Here is a 19,923-nt window from a genome sequence, read left to right as displayed (position 1 = left end):
AGACATCAAAAGAGTATTTTCAGGCATCAATGGGAGAAATAGTTCTGAGTGTTGGGCCATGAAATGCCTTAAATTATTGTTATTATTATTGTGTTCAGGGCCTGAATCTATACCCCAAGAATGCAACATGGCCAAAAGTAGACAGAAAAAGCTTTTGTGGTATAATTGAGGAATGGGATGATTTTGTCATGTAAGAGCCATCCTAATGATAAAAGTCAGCTTCTGCAGTGATCATCATGAGTGTCACCCAGACCTCCTGTCTACACAGGATGACAACCAGGTTCAACCTCAGACTTACTGGTGCTCCCACTACCAGGTTCAAGTTAAGAAACATCTTTGTAGTCATTTCGACTTTTGTATCTCTGTATTCCACGTGTATTAAAGTTATCTTTTGCAAGTCAGTTTTTGTAAACTCCTGAATAAAGAGAACAAATTGATCTGCATCTGCAGTGAGATTTGACAAGGCAATTTAAAAGGCAATAAGGAGCCGAACAAGGTGAAGTGATGGAGACAGGGATTATCCACAGCAGCTCCTCACCAGTTTGGTTCTCACAAAAGGAGAAGATGATCTCATATTCTCCATGAGGGAAAGGAAGAGAATTTTCCTTGGACTTGCTTGTTTCATAGTCATGAGGTTAATGGTTGCATTTTCTGCAAGAGCATTTTCCACCCAGTTTAATGCAAACTTTCTTTAACAGCAATCATCCTCCTCCTGATACTAACCAATAATTATTCTTCTTGCTAATCATCAATTTGAATGGCTAGATTTCACAGTCAAGTGTACAAAGTCTGCTAGATAATTTTGTTTTTATATTTCCCTTTTATTCACATTCATTCAATTTCCCCATAGCCATCTAGGAGACTATGAGAACTTGTAATTATTTATGTCAGTGTTTGCCTCTCCCACTAGACTAGTTTACATAGAGATTACATCTAGCACATTTTTCTATATTCTCAGACAAAATTTTTTAATCACATATGAATAGTATGCATTGAGCCTCCAGCCTAGTATCTGACATCTAGTAATCACAAAATACTTGGCAGACCTATCTGAGCACCATTTATCTCCAAGGCTTGAAGTCTTCTGGTTTGCAAGCTCAATCTCACCCAGTGCATGAATTAATTGGCAATAGGCCTGACAGTGCATTAACAGCTGAGGCTCAGGGGCATGAGCTTAGCTTTATTGCCCTAATCCCAGCATCTGGTGTCTCTTGGATGAGTCCATGGGTTTCACCATGCTAGAGCTCTCTCCCTAACCCACCAGATGTGTGTCTGTCCATCCTGATTGACTTGATTTCTGCCCTGGCATAATTCTTTGTAACAGGCAGTGTGCTCAGTCTCAGCCCACTTGACCAGGGCCCAACTACCTTCTCAAGCCTGGACTTTGTGTCTTCCCACCCAGATATAGATGTGTCCAGTTTCCATCTAGATGGACATCTTTGAAACATAACCATGTTTCAAACCTCTTGCTCAATTATGGTTATTGCTAAACCCCATCAACAAGTCTGTAACTCTTCAATACTGAGAACGGCTTTCATTAGACCCATGTTTGCCATAACCCCTTGGATATGGTAACTTGAACTGATCCCTCCCTCCTTCAGCTTGCCTGGCTCTGGTCTGTAATGCTTTGTCTGCCAGTTTGCTCTCTAGGTCTCAACTTACAAGCACTCCCTCTTGGTCCAAAGAGACAACCATTTAGCTTGAAAAATCATGTATGTTAGCTTCTTGCTGTCTGGGTTTTCTCTCATTTAATTAATTTTTTTTTTCTTTAGAGAGTAATGTCTTTTAAAACCTAACATTGCAACTACTGGATAAGTTTTGAATGCTTTGCACTCAAAGAATTGTTACTAGACCAGCAGTAGCAGCAACTGCTGGTGTGGGTGCTTTTTAGAAATGCAGAATCTCAAGCCCTCCCCCAAACTACTGAATCAGAATCTGCATATTAACAAGATGATTTATTTGCATATTCACTTTTTTTTTTTGAAACAGGGATCTCGCTATATTGCCCAGGAAGGAGTGCAGTGGCTATTAACAGGTGTGTTCATAGCCTGTGATATGATTTGGCTGTGTCCTCACCCAAATCTCATCTTGAATTGTAGCACCCATAATCCCCACATGTCATGGGAGGGACCCAGTGGGAGAGAATTGAACCATAGGGGCAGGTTTTTCCTCTGGTGTTCTTATGATAGTGAATAGGTCTCGTGAGATCTGATGGTTTTATAAAGGGCAGTTTCCCTGCACATGCTCTCTTGCCTGCCGCCTTGTAAGACATGACTTTGCTCCTCCTTTGCCTTCTACCATGATTGTGAGGCCTCCCCAGTCATGTGGAACTGTGAGTCCATTAAAACTCTTTTTCTTTATAAATTACCAAGTCTCTGGTATTTCTTCAAAGCAGTATAAAAAATGGACTAATACAGCATGCTACACCCTGAAATTCCTGGCATCAAGTGATCCTCCTACCTCATCCTCCTGAGTAGCTGTGACTGCAGGTAAGCACATTCAAATTTGAAAGTGCTGATCTAAAAAATCTCTCAGCATTACATCAAATACAGGGGCTAAGGAGAAACTATTGTGAAGTTAGAAATAAGATTCATTTGGCTGGGTGCAGTGGCTCACACCTGTAATCCCAGCACTTTGGGAGGCCAAGGCAGGTGGATCATGAAGTCAGCAGTTCAAGACCAGCCTGACCAAAATGGTGAAACCCCGTCTCTACTAAAAATGCAAAAATTAGCCCAGTGTGGTGGTGCATGCCTGTAATCCCAGCTACTCAGAAGGCTGAGACAGGAGAATTGCTTGAACCCAGCAGGTGGAGGTTGCAGTGAGCTGAGATTGTGTGACTGCACTCCAGCCTGGGTGATAGAATAAGACTCTGTCTCAAAAAAAAAAGAAAAAGAAAAAGAAAGACATAAGATCCATTTGAAAAACAGAATTAATTCTATAAATAAAAGAATTCATTCTGAAACTGAAGCAATTTTACATCACAATACTCAATGTAGCCTTGTGTTTGCTCGGAACCCAACATATGCAGGTTTGATTCTGAAATGTTCCCAACCTGCCAATGCCTTCTTGAGCTTTCTCCCGGAACTTCCTTTCTGTCTGAGTTTTGTGTAAGTAAATTATCATGGTGGTCTTTGAAAATTACCACACAGGAAATAACAGGAAACTGTTAATTACTGAATTCCTGTACACTATTTATTCTTTATATTTAGAGCTACTGTAGAGCCTCTGGGCATATATGCACAATTAAAAAGATGAGAGTCTCAGCCAAGTTGCAGCTGTTCTTAAGTTTCTTGGAACACTAACCTAGATTAGTGCTCCTTTTATGTTAACCTATGTTCTCTGCCAATGACAGTTGGTTGGCTGATAACCTGAGGGATGTGAGCCCGTTAATGAGGTATCACACGTGCAGCTCTCAGCCCAAGTGATCCCAATGAGTTATCCTTCCCCAGTTATGAGTGTAGTAGTGACATAGGATTCTTTTGGTGCCACTTTGCCAGCCGGAAACCTCTGTGGCTGGCAGTACCTCTGCCCAGGCTTTGCGTGGGCAGGCTGCACTTGGCTCACTTCCTGGCCCAGATCCCACAACTACTGTGGCTGCATCCTCAGCCCAGGGAGGGACCATGTGTGCTGTAAGCAGCTTCTACAAAGGGGTGCCCACATTCTGATGAGGGGGATGGAATGGCACTCAAAAACTCAGAGATGCTAGCAACTGTGGAGCTCCAAGAGGGCATCACATCTTCTATTCAGGAAGTCCCAAGGTTGGGGACCCCAAGAAGCACTACAGCTGTCTCTTGTTCCTGCCATTGCAGCCCAGCGAACAGGGATGTGTCACAACTCATTCCATCCTAAAGCCTGCAGCTTGGCGAAGTAAGTTACAGCCCTTTGTGTTCCCACTCTTTGGAGGGTTCCCAGTTCCCAGTTCTTGTCCCACAACAAAGAAGAATGAGGTATACAGACCCAGAGAGGGAGCAAGGCAGAGAAGAATTTTATTGAGCAACAGAAAAGCTCTTGACAACAAGAGGGTCAAGAGCTGAAATGGGTAGCCCTATGTGTGAGAGGGGGCCCAAAAGTGGATAGCTGTCTGTGAAGCTGAGTCCAGGGTTTTTATGGGTTCAGAATGGGGTAGTGTGTGCTGAGTGGTCCATAGGTGGTCCTGGAAAAAGCACCATTTGATTGGTTAAAAGGCATCATGGAAGTTCTCACTCTGATCATAGATTCTATACTGAACTGGCAGCTCAGTTTTCAGGCTTTAAACTGTCTTTAGTTTGAAGGTCGGGTCTCACCAGGACGTCCCTGTCAGCCTAGGAATTTGTCTCCTGCTGTTATCAGTAGGTTTCCCAGAACCTGAAATTAGGGTGCTGAGAGTCAAGTCAGTTGGGTTTAGCTCCTGCCAGAATCATAGTTCCTTGTTCTATTGTAGACCAGAAGTAATTCTTACATTGGACTGGACTCTGTCTAAACAAGCACAGATATGAGGAATTTTTTCTGTTTTAACTATCCCCAGAGGAGGAACTGTAACTAACCCTTTCAGGAAATCTTTTCTCTCAAGTCTAAATCTTTTTTGCCATTAAGAAAAAATATTTTCAGACCAGATTCTGAGGCTCATGCCTATAATCCCAGCACTTTGAAAGGCTTGAGGTCAGGAGTTTGAGACTAGACTGGGTAACATGATGAGACACAGTCTCTACAAAAAAATTTTAAAAAATTAGCTATGCAGGGTGGCACATGCCTGTGATCCCAGCAATTTTGGAGGCTGAGATGGGAAGATCATCCAAGCACAGGAGTTGAAGGCTGCAAGTGAGCTATGATTGTGCCACTACGCTCCAGCCTGGGTGATAGAGCAAGACCTTGTTTCTAAAAAAATAAAAAATAAAAAAAATAAAAAAAAATTATATTCTATCTGTAGACAGGCTTGAAGAAAATCTGATTTCCATACAATAAAATATTATTATTTTGTTGTCAATAATTTTGCTTCTCTAGATGAAATTGCAAGATTTCCTCTCTGTGTCACATTTTTTTCTTGTCAACCTTTGTATCTATCTGAAGACTCTCAGGCTCTGGGCTTTTCTCACTCTTCACTCTGTGGACCTGGACAATGCACCTTGGTAATATCCTAGTCAGTAGAGAGGCCACAGTCCTTTCAATTGGTACTGCTGTGATACTTCTGGGTATGACGCTCATTCTGCTCGTTTGCTTTACTCCTCTTGGATAATCAATTCCAGCGATTTCTTCAGTGTCCTTTTCTTTTCAGCCATGATGGTTGTCTCTATGACCTCTCATTAGCTGGTTTAAGATACTTTCTCCAGGCCAGGCGTGGTGGCTCATGCCACTCACTTTGGGAGGCCTAGGCAGGTGGATCATGAAGTCAGGAAATTGAGACCATCCTGGCCAACATGGTGAAACCCCGTCTCTACTAAAAATATAAAAATTAGCTGGGCATGGTGGCATGTGCCTATAGTCCCAGCTATCCAGGAGGTTGAGGCAGGAGAATCACTTGAACCTGGGAGATGGAGGTTGCAGTGAGCTGAGATCGTACCACTGTATTCCAGCCTGGGCGACAGAGTGAGACTCCATCTCAAAAAAAAAAAAAAGTTTCTCCAATTTACCAATAAATATCAATTTGAAGTCTATTTTTTTTAACTTTTTTTTTTTTAATAGGGCATCGTTCTATTGTTCAGGTTGGAGTGCAATGGTGTATCATGGCTCACTGCAGCCTTAACCTTCCAGGCTCAAGTGATCCTCCCTCCTCAGCCTCCCGAGTGGCTGGGACTGCAGTAGTGTACCACCATGCCTGGCTAATTTTTTAAAAGTTTTTTGTAGAGACAGGGTCTCACTATATTATCTGGGCTACTTGAGGTCTACTTCTAACTCCCAGGTGTTCCCTTAGTCACAAAAGTAAAATTCGGTGTTACCAGTGACTAAACGAAAAGGAAATTCAAGGCAGTTGTATTATAATGCTGAGCATCAGACTGGAGTCAGGATTTGAGAATGTTCCCCTCTCTGTTCCTGCCAACTCTACTCACTGGCTGCATAGCTTTGACAGATTGACTGCTGTAAAAAGAGAGGTTTCAAGTAGTGACCTCTGAAGTCCCTTCCAGTTCTAAGCTTTCTCAACTCTAGAAATCTGTCATTAATGGACTCAGATGGCCTTCTCTATCCCTGTCTTCCCCCATGATTCCCGGTTCTAAGAGGTGACTTGCTTAACAATTACTCTTAGGAAAGAATCTGAAGTGAGTAACCTACTTCTTAAAAAGAAACTATTAGGAAATATATACAAAATCTAAAACACTGTAAAGATCAATACCTTCATCATCCAGGCAGACCCACCTAACAATTTTAATAAATGTTACCATTAACGTTTAATCCTCTGGATATCCTCTCATCTATTGCAATCTCCCCTCTACTCTTAGGAGATAACCTCTCTCCAGGATAGTTATTTAATCTTTAAAGTAAATTTAAGGCATAGTGTTACCCCTGCATGGACTATTGTACTCAAGCTTCATCTCTAATAATAAAATAAATAGGTTTGATATACCTTTAGTAGACTTTTTGGCAGATGGAGAAGATGTGGGGGGCAGAGAGTCCTTCCCAGTGGTAATAGCTGGCTGTGAGAATGATAACATACTTACATTCCATCCCAAGTATCTCAACCAAATGCATCTACCCTGTTGCTGATGCTTTATTTACATTTGTAGGGCTCTAACAACAGGCTCTAATTCGGACTTTTCTTTGACATTTTGTATCTGCTTAACCTTGTTCATCAGCTTTCTCACTAGAAACTGAATTTGGAAGGATATGGGAACAACAGTGACATATACAACAGAGAGAACTACTCTAAATTCCATTAGTTTGATAATGAATTTGTTCAACTTAGAACAAATATCAGTAATCATGTCAACCTTAGCTGCCATTCACCTGTAACAAAACGTGGAGTTCCTGTCCTGGGCTTCTGCTCACATTTCCAATGTCCTCTCTTGCCTTTCCTTGCTAACCACTTACCAGCCATATGGGCCAACTTCCAGGTTCTCAAATATACTCAGATCCACCTCCTCCAAATTCATTTGCATATTCTATTCCTTCTGCTTGGAATGATCCCAACCTGATTTTTAGGACACGAGTCATTTCTCCTACTCCGTTTCCTCAGAGAGCTCTTCTTGGCCACCTTGGCTAGAGTGGCTCCTCACCTATGTCATTCTCATCCTAGCACTCTCAGTTTTCATCATGGCACATAGCGCAATTGCAATTGTTTTATTTATTTGCTTGCTTACCCTCTCCTCCATTAAAATATAAGCACTATGCAGACAGATATCTTTTCTGTTTTATTTATCAATTGCCTACCATAGTCTTTAGCAATAGGAGATGTTTAGTGAATTTTTTTTGTAAAAAAAAAAAAGAAGGAAGGAAGGAAAAAAAGAAAAAGGGAGGCAAGCTAGCTTTCTTTTTTTAAAAAAAATTATATTTATTTATAGATGGAGTTTGGCCATGTTGCCCAGGCTGGTCTTGAACTCCTGAGTTCAAGAGATCCACCACCCTTGGTTTCCCAGAATGCTGAGATTACAGGCATAAGCCACCACCATGCCAATCTAGCTTTCTTAATGTATTAATCTTTTGCCTTTTATTTTAACTAATCCATAAAAATATCTTTGACTGTAAGTCCAAGCATTTTTTTCCCAATGATTTCTATTGCCTAGTAAATTGAAATTTTCTTCATTAGGTAATTGACCTGAAAGAGAATCTTGTAATCTTTCAAGTCTTTTGAAGAGACTTCTAACTCCTGTAGTAGTAGTCAACCCTCTTTGGAGGGTTACTGTTGATTAAAAAACACACATACACCTTTTTATCTTGAGATAATTAGATTCACATGCATTGTAAGAAATAATTCATAAGGATTCTATGTATTCTTCCCTTGGTTTCCCCCAGTGGTACTCTCTTGTATTGCTGTAGCATGTCACAACCTGGAAAACTATTGTCTTTAATCAAGTGAGGTTTTTTTTTTTTTTTCAATTCTAATTCTTTATCACTTGGCACCTCTTTCACTAAAGGGCTTGAGGTCATTTATAAAAAGGACAAATAGAATTCATAAAATCAATGTAATTAATTTTAAAATTAATTACAAAGGAGAAATCAAGGTGAAAAGGTAAAAAACATGTTAACACTTGGGGCTAATTCGAAGTTTATAACTTGGTTCTCTGCAAAGTCAATGGATTATAATTAATTTAGATGTGGACATATGCCAACTCTTCAGAGAGAGAGAGAGAAAGACTTTCTTGCTTCCTAAAACAATAAAAAGTTTTTATAAGAGACAATTAAGTATGTTTATTTTTTTTTAATTTTTTTTTATTTTTTATTTTTTCTTTTTTAAATTTATTTATTATTATTATACTTTAAGTTGTAGGGTACATGTGCATAACGTGCAGGTTTGTTACATATGTATACTTGTGCCATGTTGGTGTGCTGCACCCATCAACTCGTCATTTACATCAGGTATAACTCCCAATGCACTCCCTCCCCCCTCCCCCCCTCCCCATGATAGGCCCCGGTGTGTGATGTTCCCCTTCCTGAGTCCAAGTGATCTCATTGTTCAGTTCCCACCTATGAGTGAGAACATGCGGTGTTTGGTTTTCTGTTCTTGTGATAGTTTGCACTGTCATGTTGGAGGTAGATATGTAACATTGTGGTTCTCTACTTGTCACATTCGCTGCAACTCAAGGAAAGTATTTGTTTAAGAAACATACTTTCCACAGTTTCTTAAACAAATACTTTCCTTGAGTTGCAGCGAATGTGACAAGTAGAGAACCACAATGCTACATATCTACCTCCAACATGACAGTAGACTTTATTATAGACCTTCCAGCCCCTATGAAACACTTAATGCTAAATTATCAAACTTCGCTAAATGACATTATATTATTAAAGTACGATCACAGGAAGCAGGCAATTATTGAGTCACTTACAAAATTCTCATTCTCCTCCTTCTGGGCCCTTGTTAAGATTGTGATTTCCTGGCCGCTTGAAGATAGGCTTGGCCAGTGACTTGCTCTGACCAATAAAATATAAGCAGGGGTGACATGTGCCATATCTGAGTGGAAGCATTTGATTGCTGGTGCTCAACTGCAAACTTCCTTTTCCCTACTTCAGTGGTCACAGAATCACAAGTTTCATGAAACATCTGTCATCTTGGGTCTGTGAGTGACTAAATTAGGCAGAGATCCCTGCTGATCTATGTTTGACATGTTGCATAAATAAGAAAAAAAACCTGGCTGGAATCATTGATGTTTGAGGGTTGTTCATTATTACAAATGTTAAAATAGCCAATCTTGATTGGTATGGAAAATAAATCCCTTAAAGTGTGTTTATTTGACTATTCTATCACATCAGGTTCTGATACTTGGGGCTAGGTATTGTCCATTTCTTCCCCTTATTGAGTATGGACAAGGCTGGTCCCACTATCTATAAATGGATCTCTCTGCCAATTTAGTCATAAGTAGGATTTACTCTTTGTGCTAAAAAGTAATCCACCCATGACAATCCACATGCAAATGACTCTAGAAACACATTGAAACTTTGGGAACATGACTAGCCCCAAAACAACTCATTAACTAGTTAAAGGAGAACAGCAGATTATTAAAACCCAAACCTAGAGGGTCAGGTTACAAAGTGATTGAGACTCAGTGAAATGGAAGGAGGTTGTCTGTGTTTGTTTTTGATACTCCTGAGACCTGCCATTGATGTGGCCTGCATCGAGCGCTTCACCCTTAAAGCACTGTGCTATCTTTGGTGATGAAAGGAAGAGAGAAAAGGTACTCATAGGCAGCATTTTTAATTATCTGTTAATTGGATGAAATGGCAACTAAAGTGCCTAAAGGCCATATGCATATTCATAGATTGTCTTCAAAGGGTACAATTACCAAAGCCAGTGAAAAAGATTATGAGTTAATATTGGATTGTGATTTGGGGCAGAGCAGGGCGAGGCATATTCAGATATCTTTCTCCAAATAGTTACTAAGATTAATTTGTCTCCCTGGTTTTATATGAGGATGGCGGTACTACAATTTGCCTGGAAGCATAGCATGTTTGTCAAAGTAGCAAGTCCCACAGCGGGTAGTTGTTGGCAATTTTCCTGATTGCTCTGGGTGTACAATAGTCTTGAGGCGCAGGATAAATTTTTTACCCAAAATAAAAGTTTAGACAATGTTTTTCATGATATTCACGTCTAATATGATTTCCATTGGAAGCAATTATTTCTGCTTGTGGTAGACAGCAAATACAATATTCTCTTTGTGAATTTCCATGGGAACATGAAAATAATTTTTTTGTAAGCAGTAGCAATTTTTTTTTATTTTGACAGAGCTTCCAAGAAGAGTATGGAAAAGAGATTTTGGGATACCGTGCTGAAATTCTTTCTCTGCTTTGCAGAATATTTTGACATTTAAGATTTAATATTCAAGTGACAATGCAGTAAGCATAAGTTCCAATTCCACAGGGCCCAGAATGGATGAGAATTACACACACTTTACTCTGTCTGTCCTGGTTCTGCCCTGCTGCTGAGGTCACTGCAGGGGAAGACGTGGAAGGAGAAAAAGCCACACACATCCCCAGGGCACCCTCTAAGTGCCTGAGGTTTTTTTTGTCACTATTTTCCTGCCACTTCAGATAACGCAAGGCAGCTGGCAAAATACAAATGCTCAGTGACCAAAGTTTGGAGATTTCCAAGATGAAAATCTTTTCACCTTGTTAGTTTCATCTTTGCTAGTTGGGTCTATCTGAATAAGCTATTGACTTAAAAAAGCTTTTTAAAATTAACAGACTTTCTTTTTTAGAGCTGTTTTACATTTATAGAAAAATTGAGCAGAAGGTACAGAGTGTCCCCATCTACTCTCCTCTCACTCCAACCTTCTTGCCAGATTCCTTTATTATTAATGTATCACAATGGCATCGTACATTTGTTACCATTGATAAGCTAATATTGATACATTATTCTGAACTAAAGTCCACTAGTGACTTAGTTTGCATGAGGGTTCACTTTTTGTGCTGTATGGTTGTATGGGTTTTGAGAAATGCATAGTCTTATCTCCATCATTACAGTATCATGCAGAATAATTTCACCACACAAAAAATACCCTGTAAAAGACATTGAATTTTATGGCTATTTTAGAGGTGTGTTACCAGTCTCATTCCCTTGGGGATATAGTCTAGCTCCACAAGAGCTGTGTCATGTGCCATCAGATGCTCTGAAATAATGAGAAATGTGTGGCATGGTGGTGGCAGTTCCAGGAATTGGCTCTGCAGCAGGAATGCTCTGCCACGCCCAAGCCATTTAGCCTCTCTCATCTGTAAAATAACAATAGGAATATTACTTAACACATGAGATATTAAATGAGATACTACATGTAAGGGACTTAGAACAATGCCAGGCAGAGAGCAGGTACTCAATACATTTTAGCTGTAATTGTTATTATTCAAAATGAATATATAGATATAGAACTAAACACACACAAACACATGCACACACAAGTGAAAGTGAAACTAGAAAAATCAGAATATGATGGGTTGGTTGTAGCAATTGTCAACGTACTGCTTGTGATAGTATGCAAAAACGTTAACACTGGGGGAAACTAAGTACATGTAGGATGTATGTATTCTTTCTTTCTTTCTTTTTTTTTTTTTTTTCAGAGACAGGATCTCACTCTGTTGCCTAGGCTGGAGAGCAGTAGTACAATCATAGCCCACTGCAGCCTTGAACTCCTGGGTTTAAGTGATCCTCCTGCCTCAACCTCCCAAGTAGCTGGGACTACAGGCGTGTGCCACCACACTTCCTCACTTTTAAATTTTTATTTTCGTAGAGACAAGGTCTAACTGTGTTGTCCAGGCTTCTCTGTATTATTTCTTCCAATTGCATGTGAATCTATATTATCTCAATAAACATTTCAATTAAAAATGATTAAAGTGGTTGTGTGGGCAAGGTGTTGGAGGAATTGCTTAAGATTTACAAGAATCTTAGTGATGAGCAATGGTCATGTGGAATCACCCATCAATCCTAGCTAGGAACCAAAGTGGGCTGTGACAGCCTTTAGGAAAAGTTGGAGAAAATTGAATATGGAATGGGGACTGATAGGAAAGTTCTTAGGGAAATTTCTTCCTCATTTTTGTTGGGAGTGATCCAGGTATTATGGTTATAAAAGGGAGAAAGTGAATTTAGTGCCTCAACTCTCCCTGGAACCCCATAACAAAATGATTATTAGAAAATCTCCTTACACAACTCATCACTTTAGATTAACAACCATCCCCAGACTATCAACGTCCACTCAAAATGTTTAGAAGTGAGGCTCAATAACCCAAAGCAGGCCATTATTTTGCCCAAGATCTAGGCCGTTAGACACAGCAAACAAAAAAAATCTCTCTGTGAGAGAGTCACCAGCACCATGGGACACATTGTCAAGAAGGAGTTAATTAATCATATGTAATGTGCAGTCTTTCTCCCAAAATGGACTACCCAGGTGTAAAATGGAGCAACAGGCTCTATTGAGGATTTGGTTTCCTTCCATTTAAATGCTACAGATGTAGTTCCAGCAGGAAAAATGAATGGGTAATTATCACTTAGCCCAGTGATACTGTATGTTTTAGATGCTTCCTTTCCATTTACTTTGACAGAGGCATTTAATGTCCCGGTTTGTTAAACGCTTTGTTCACATAAACAGCTTTATCTTGGGAATTTCCTTATTGTCCACTTTCTAGTTCTTGCAAATGATGAGTGCATTTCTTAGTAGGAACATTTGCGGGGAATGCCTTTTCACCTACGAAGATATTCAGATTGCTTAGAAGTTTTATATAAGAACTGCTCTATCTCAGCTTCAAAGAGTTGTAATAACATATGCTTTTTTTTTCTTTTCTCTCAAGAGCTTTTGTCAACCCAGCTTCTCTCTCCTTGATCATTTCTGACAGAAATGTTACCAGCGTGAACATGCTTGTGGTATTCCTGGAACTGTTCTGTTAAACCAAATTTTTAAAGGTATTTTGAATTCAAATAGTATGAGAATAAGCTCCTGTGGGGAATTTTCACTGAATATAAATATATGTTATTTCCAGTCCTATTCTTAAAATTATAAAATTAGTTTAAAAATGTGTAGTTCACAGATCAGATATTTATGACATATATTATCCACACCTCCCCAAAGTAGTGGCTCTGAATTTTGTGGAGTATTTCCAATAGGCTAACAGTTAAGATCACATACAAGTTGCCAAGGCCATTGAATTGAGTTTTTTTTCTTGCTTAGTATTATTTATTTCAACAACTTTATTCATCTATTCTGGATTACAAATGAGATTACTTCTCATTTGTTCTCAAAGAAAATATTGTCTCACAAATCAAAGGGTTTTGTTTGTTTCGCCTGAGAATGGGAAGATGTTTGTTTAGCTGATGATTTAGCCATCACAATATCCCCAGTTGTGAAGAAAAAAAAAAAGAGAGAGGCAGGGAAGTCTTGTTAACAAGTAGTCTCTGGGTCTCCTTCAGATTCCATATTCTGTGGATCAACTCATTGTCAGTTCAGAACACCCGGGGAACTAATGGCATCTAAACATCTAACATCTGTTTTTAAATGATAATTTCTATCTCTCCAACTACTCTTCTCAACTTGAAATGTCCCATTTGGTTTAGCTTTCCCCAGATTTAAATTTTCCCTGGCACAAAATTAAAGTTATTTTAGTAAATATTAGCTTGCTTGAAACCTACTGAAGCTTGAATGCAGTTATTTTCAGATAAATAAAATTTATCATTTTATCTATGAGTAAACAGACATGAAATGTTACTCTGAGAGATGAAAAAGGAGGACCTTATAAGGACATTAAGTCAAGTCTTTTTGATACATTTTCAAACAATTGCACCAGCATTAGTTATGCCAAGAAAAATATGGCTCTTTAAGGTAGATCTCTTATCTTTGAAAGTTGAAAGTAAGGAGGATAACTCTATAACTTTCTCTCATTTAGGATATTCAGTTTGAATGCCTCCTCTACACACACACACACACACATGCACGCACGCGTGCACCTTCCTGAGTATTAATTGGAAACTAAATACCTGGATTAAAATGTATTTCTAGATAGACAGATGAAACCTAGTTGAGTGTCATTTATAGTTTTTAACATGTGGAACAGCTTGTCTCTCTGTGTTTAATATTGACCCTTTTAGGGCTTTAATTCAACTGCTTGGTCTCATTTGTAGGTATTTTGTTATAACTATATGACAGTCACAGATGAGCATTATTAGGTAAGTCACCCATCCCCATTAAGTGTCACTTGTGCTAGATTAGTTTGATTTTGGATGTACGCGCCTAAAAGCTGAAGTCCCTGTTTAGTACTACTGTAGTTTATCTCACAACTCAATATTTTGGAGTTTTTAAAGGTGAAAGAGTTATTTTGATCTTTTCAAAGAGCAAAACCTGTCCTCAGACGGTATCAGTCTTTAGTGGAGAACTGCCTCCTTCAATGCCTGATGAACACTTTCCTGGAGTACAATTTTTGTACCTTCCTCCATAAGAGTTTAAGTTAATGTTTTATTCTGCAGCCTTTCCAAGCAACTCCTGTTATTTTCACTTTGATCTTGTCCTTATTTTAGCTTTTCTAAAATAATCGAATTTTCATTGCTTGAATTGAGTAGCAGGAGTATACATTCCCAGATAACATGCGCTTTCCAACCCTTCCTCATTTACACTAAACATCTCAAACTTGTCTTCAGTAATTAGAGACATCTTCATTGATTTTGGCTGCCAGAATCAATCCAGGCTATTTTTTACATCAGACTTTGCTTGGGTTTTGTTTTTTGAGGTAGACACAGTTACTTTTTACCTTCAAAAAGCCATGTAGGCCTTTCCTTCCGATCTTAAATTAGCTTTGAGTCTGACTTCTTTCCACTCAATACAAAGGAGCGTTGTTCCTGCTGTGTTTTCATGCCTTCTGGTCGGTGACTTCCCTCAATGTCCTTTTTCTATCTTTACAGTTCCAGTGCTTGACAGCAAGTCCCTAGGAATCCTTACAGTCTACTAAGCAGAAAATGGTGTTCTTTCCTCGAGAAGTTATAATTTTGTGCAGGAAAGAAGGGTAGGAAAAAGTCAAATATTGCCATAGTTTACTATGAAGGGTTAGGATTAATCTGGAAATGCTTCCTAGATTATGTGAATTTACAGCTGTAGTTTAGGAGTACAACTGTATGGGTAACTTCCCACAGATTTCTGACTTCCTCGGTAACACTAGAAAACCTGTGGAGTAGATTTCCTGTATTTATCAATACTCACTTTACAACCCTAATAGAGGACTGGAGGTGGCAGACGTGATGGTATTTGGTGGGTTGAATATGGGTATCTTCTAGTTTAATGTAAATGCATGTTTTCTTTCCCCTTTGGGAAATGCAGAGAAGTTCAGAAGATCCTCTAGTTTTATTAATGGGATTATGAAAGTTCGTGTTAGTTGAAATTAATTCCATTCATTCGGGGTTTGAATGAGAGGCAATTAAGACAGAAAGGAATGGAACATCTGACTAACAGGTGTCATTCCATGTGAAATTCTCAGCAGTAAACTAGGGAGCACAGGAAGCTGCCACATGCAACCCAGGTAGGGGATGTGAAGGAAATGGGTGTCAGTGTGGGCAGGGGAAAAATGAAAGCCTTGGCCATGAAGAGGCGGGTCAAGGGTGTGAAAGAACAGTCCAAAAGAGGGGTTGATGGGTTTTGAAGAGAAGAGACTTTTATTTCTTCTTAGTTCAGGCTATGTTTAGGTGTTAACCTAATTACTATTCACTTCCCTGCAAAATGAGAGAGTAAGGCCTTGCACAGAATGTTTGGCTAATGCCTGTGGCCAAAAGTTTTATAAAGTTTTGTAGTAATACTTCACAAAGAAAGTATTTTCTTTAGCTCTAACACAGTATTTGAGATATATGGGAATCTACTTATAGAAATTAAAATATTCTCTTTTTGGCATTCTTCTCTCTCTGCATCTTCTAAGGCCCATACTATTTTCTTAACTCACTTTTGAGTAGCCCTTGCATACCACGTTTTGAACAAGCTCCAGGGTCAGAAATACATGATCCCTGTCCTTAAACAAACTTACTTTTGCTTAATGCTTAAAAATGAGTAATTAGATCATGAAAGAGTTTTACAAATATTTCAACTAAAACCCAGCAGCATTGATTAATTCCTAGAGGCAGCTAAATAAGACCCATTTGATTTTTGTTAAGGAAAAAAATCAGGGATTCTTCTTTGGTTATAACTGGAAGTGTTCATTTTTTTCATTGCTGTGTAATAGTTATTGCCCCAATTAATGTAGAAACAAATGGAGATTTGTTTAGAATTGAAATGCTGTGTCATGTGATTCTGCTGAGTCAACATTTGATTATTTTTGAATAGAAGTTTTAATAAATTTTGAAGTTTTTCTAAACTTTTATTATTTCTGTAATTTTATTATTTTTGAGCTGAATGATATAGATACCAACTTCTATGACATCTGCTTCACTTGTCGAAAAAGAAGGGTGAAGAAAGCAAATTCGAAAAGTGTCTGATCATACCTCTCAACTGATTAACCTCAAATACTTAACCTTTTAGGATGGAAAGAAGCACAACTTAACCAAAGAACATGCCATTACCAAAATGCATTACCAATCTCCTGTGAAGCAAACAGTGACGAAATGCAAAGGAGCAGTACTTTTTATGTTTGATGGAAAGATGCTGCAATGTTTCCTGTTGTAAGAAGCTAAATGTTTAAAAACGAACATACACTCTGTTGCTCAGTAGGTAAGATTTACATTCTTTGAATGCCCCTCATTGCAGTTGGTTTACCAGATAGGTGTGTTCTCTTCTATTGTTTAGTCATGCCGCATGTAAGACATTTTAAAGTTGTTATTAGCCTGGCACGGTGGCTCACGCCTGTAATCCCAACACTTTGGGAGCCAAGGTGGGCAGATCACCAGAGATTAGGAGTTCAAGACCAGCCTGGCCAACATGGTGAAACCCTAAAAAAATACAAAAATTGGCCAGGCATGGTGGCGGGCACCTATAATCCCAGCTACTCAGGAGGCTGAGGCAGGAGAATTGCTTGAACCCGGGAGGAGGAGGTTGTGGTGATTCGAGATCACACCATTGTAATCCAGCCTGGGCAACGAGAGCGAAACTTCGTCAAACAAACAAACAAAAAGTTGTTATTAAATCTTTTTAATTAGATGTAGTAATTTGGAACATCTTATGGAACATTACAGTTTTTGGTGGTGGTTTTCGTTTCCACGCTTCATGTGTGCATATTTTTAGAAGTGCCTTCTATTTTTGAAGTATTTAGAGAGAAAAGTTTAGGAAGTAATACATCTTGGAAATTTTTTATATAGACACTGTACATTTAGGTTCATAAGTATATTTGAAATTGTTTTAAATACTAAAATTGTTTATTTTAATACTGAAATGGTTTACCTTCTTTTACGGTTTCATTATTTATGTTTACACTGTAAAATATCTGCAGGAAATCTGACATTTCCTAAGAGGAGTTTTTGACCAAGTACCCACCTAAGTAGAAATTTATCTTGGCTTTGTGAAGTCCTGGATATATTTCTAAAATGAACATAGTACTATGTATCAGTTAGTACAGAAGTCTTCTTCTAGAAGGACATGGAGTATCAACTTGATCCCAACTCATTTTGTTTTAGAAAATGAAGCCAAGGGCAGATAAAGTTCTAGACTTGCTTTAAAAACCTTAAAGTAGCTGGACATGGTGGCACCTGTCTATAGTCCCAGCTACTCTGGAGGCTGAGATAGGAGGATCACTTAAGGCCAAGAGTTCCAGGCTGTAGTGTGATATGATAGCTGCTGTGGATAGCCCCTGCACTTCATTCAGCTTGGACAACATAGCAAGACCCTGACCCACAAACAAACAAACAAACATGTGTGGAATAATAATGTCTCTCTCATTTCCAAAAATGACTGTGTTGGTGCATATTTGTGCAATGATGGAAAGGATGGGTAGGGAATAGAGTTATGTTAGTAGGAATTACACGTGGTCAAGGAACCATCAACTCATATCTCCAATGGCCCAAGGCAATGTTGCTACAACATTTTCTCAAATGGATTTCTCTTTACCTGAGAAGAGTAAAATAATGTAGTGTACGTTAGCTGAGGAAATTGCTATTTGCCTATGAGTCCTGAGAGAAATCAGGTAATTATCACAGAAATCAGATAGTAAGCCCTTATGAAACTTAACATATTTCTTGCTTTCCAGTTGTATTCTTGCCAGACTTTTGTGGCATTCATATTTGTGGTAGGTAAAGTGCAAACATTTGGCTGTGGCAAAATGTTGGATTCTTAATAGCCTGGCAAGAACCAGCAGCAGGAGAGAGTATGGCGAGTGAAGGAGCAGAGTCAGAAGACGTGGGCAACAGATACTGGTACCCTGGATTGTCTGTTAGCAGCCCAGCATCCCTTCTGCCCCTGCTACATTTACCTCCTGCAGGGGAAAACTCTGGAAATACAATTCTCAAAATCTCTTTCCAATATGTTTGTGGGCTAGAGCCTGCCAAGTGACAGACCTTTGATTGATGCCCAGTGCAGAATGGAAGAGCCATTACTCTCCAGTGGCCACTGAGATCATTGATAGTGACTTCCTTTGGCTTCTGGGGTCCTCCTGGGAGTTGCCCACTGTGGTGCCACAGGTGGCTGATGATTACTGGAGCATCCTTTCCTGTAATCTTTGTCCTTCCTTGTGTCCTGAAAGCTGGAGTCCTGACCTTTACTTCTCGGCTCTTCCAGGGGTTTTTATAAGCCTCTAATGAACTGTATCGTATACCTATCTGTTGGAAACAACAGGGAGTGGCTTCTGTTTTCCTAACTAAATCCTGACTTACCTCAACTGAGAGACCAACTTTTGTATCTACATAATGTGTTCCTTCCACCATCATGTGGCTATTCGTGCAGTTTCAAGGAAGCTGCTGATATTCGCAACCAAATCCATCCCGGGATAATTTGTATGAATCAGTGGTTGAAGCAGAGAGATGGACCTTGCTGCCATAAATTTTACTTTGTATCTACAGACACAAACTGGGCATCTTCTATCCTGAATTTACAACAGATTTCAGAGCACTGATTTATGTGCCAACTGTAGAATCTGAGAAGTAAGAAATGATCTGTAAGGCAATCACTTACGTTCAAATGTCGAGGAAGGTAAATGATCACATCGAATTGGTTTATTTCATTTATAAGTACCCAATTTGATCAGTAGCTCCGGTCCTAATTTCTGTCTGTTAATAAAGAAGACTGCAAAATGATATACATGGGTCTTCCGGGAAGCAGATGCTGAGATAGATTTAGGAATATGAGTAGTTTATGGAGAATAGTGCCTGTGAAAAGAGGAGGGATTGAAATTGGACAAGCAGAGCTTCAGAGCATTATGTAGTCTTACAGAGTCTCGGCCAGCCCAACGGGGTGCGCTGGCGCTAAGATCTCCCATGAGAACAGCCTTGCATTGGGCAGAAATGGTCAAGCCCTAGTACCCCAGCTGTGCTCAGTCTTTTCTTGGGGGTTATCCAGGAAGAGAATGGCTTGGACTCAAAAGCTGAATGCAATCCTGAAGGTGCTGGAGCTGAAGGCGGTCAGCCAAATGTGCTCTTTGTAGCTGAATGGCAAATTCTTGAATGGAGATCCAAGTAGTACACCTTCATGGGTGTCATGGTTCTCAAAAGCATTTTAAACCTTCAGCTATGCAACATTTTTTCCCTCTTTATTCCCACACATTGTTTTAATTTATTATAAGTCGTTAAAGATTTGGGGTGAGAGCCCCTATTCACTTAGCATCTGCAGCAACCTGGAACTGAAGTGATAAAATTTTCAACCAGAACATTCCCTGTCATCTTATCATGACCCATGTTCTTTTTAATTGACAACACCAACAGCTACTCAA

The sequence above is a fragment of the Theropithecus gelada genome, chromosome 11, assembly GCF_003255815.1.
Source record: "Theropithecus gelada isolate Dixy chromosome 11, Tgel_1.0, whole genome shotgun sequence".
In the NCBI taxonomy this organism is placed as follows: Eukaryota; Metazoa; Chordata; class Mammalia; order Primates; family Cercopithecidae; genus Theropithecus; species Theropithecus gelada.
The sequence above is the reverse complement of the archived record's forward strand: the minus strand, read 5'-3'. Positions refer to the sequence as shown.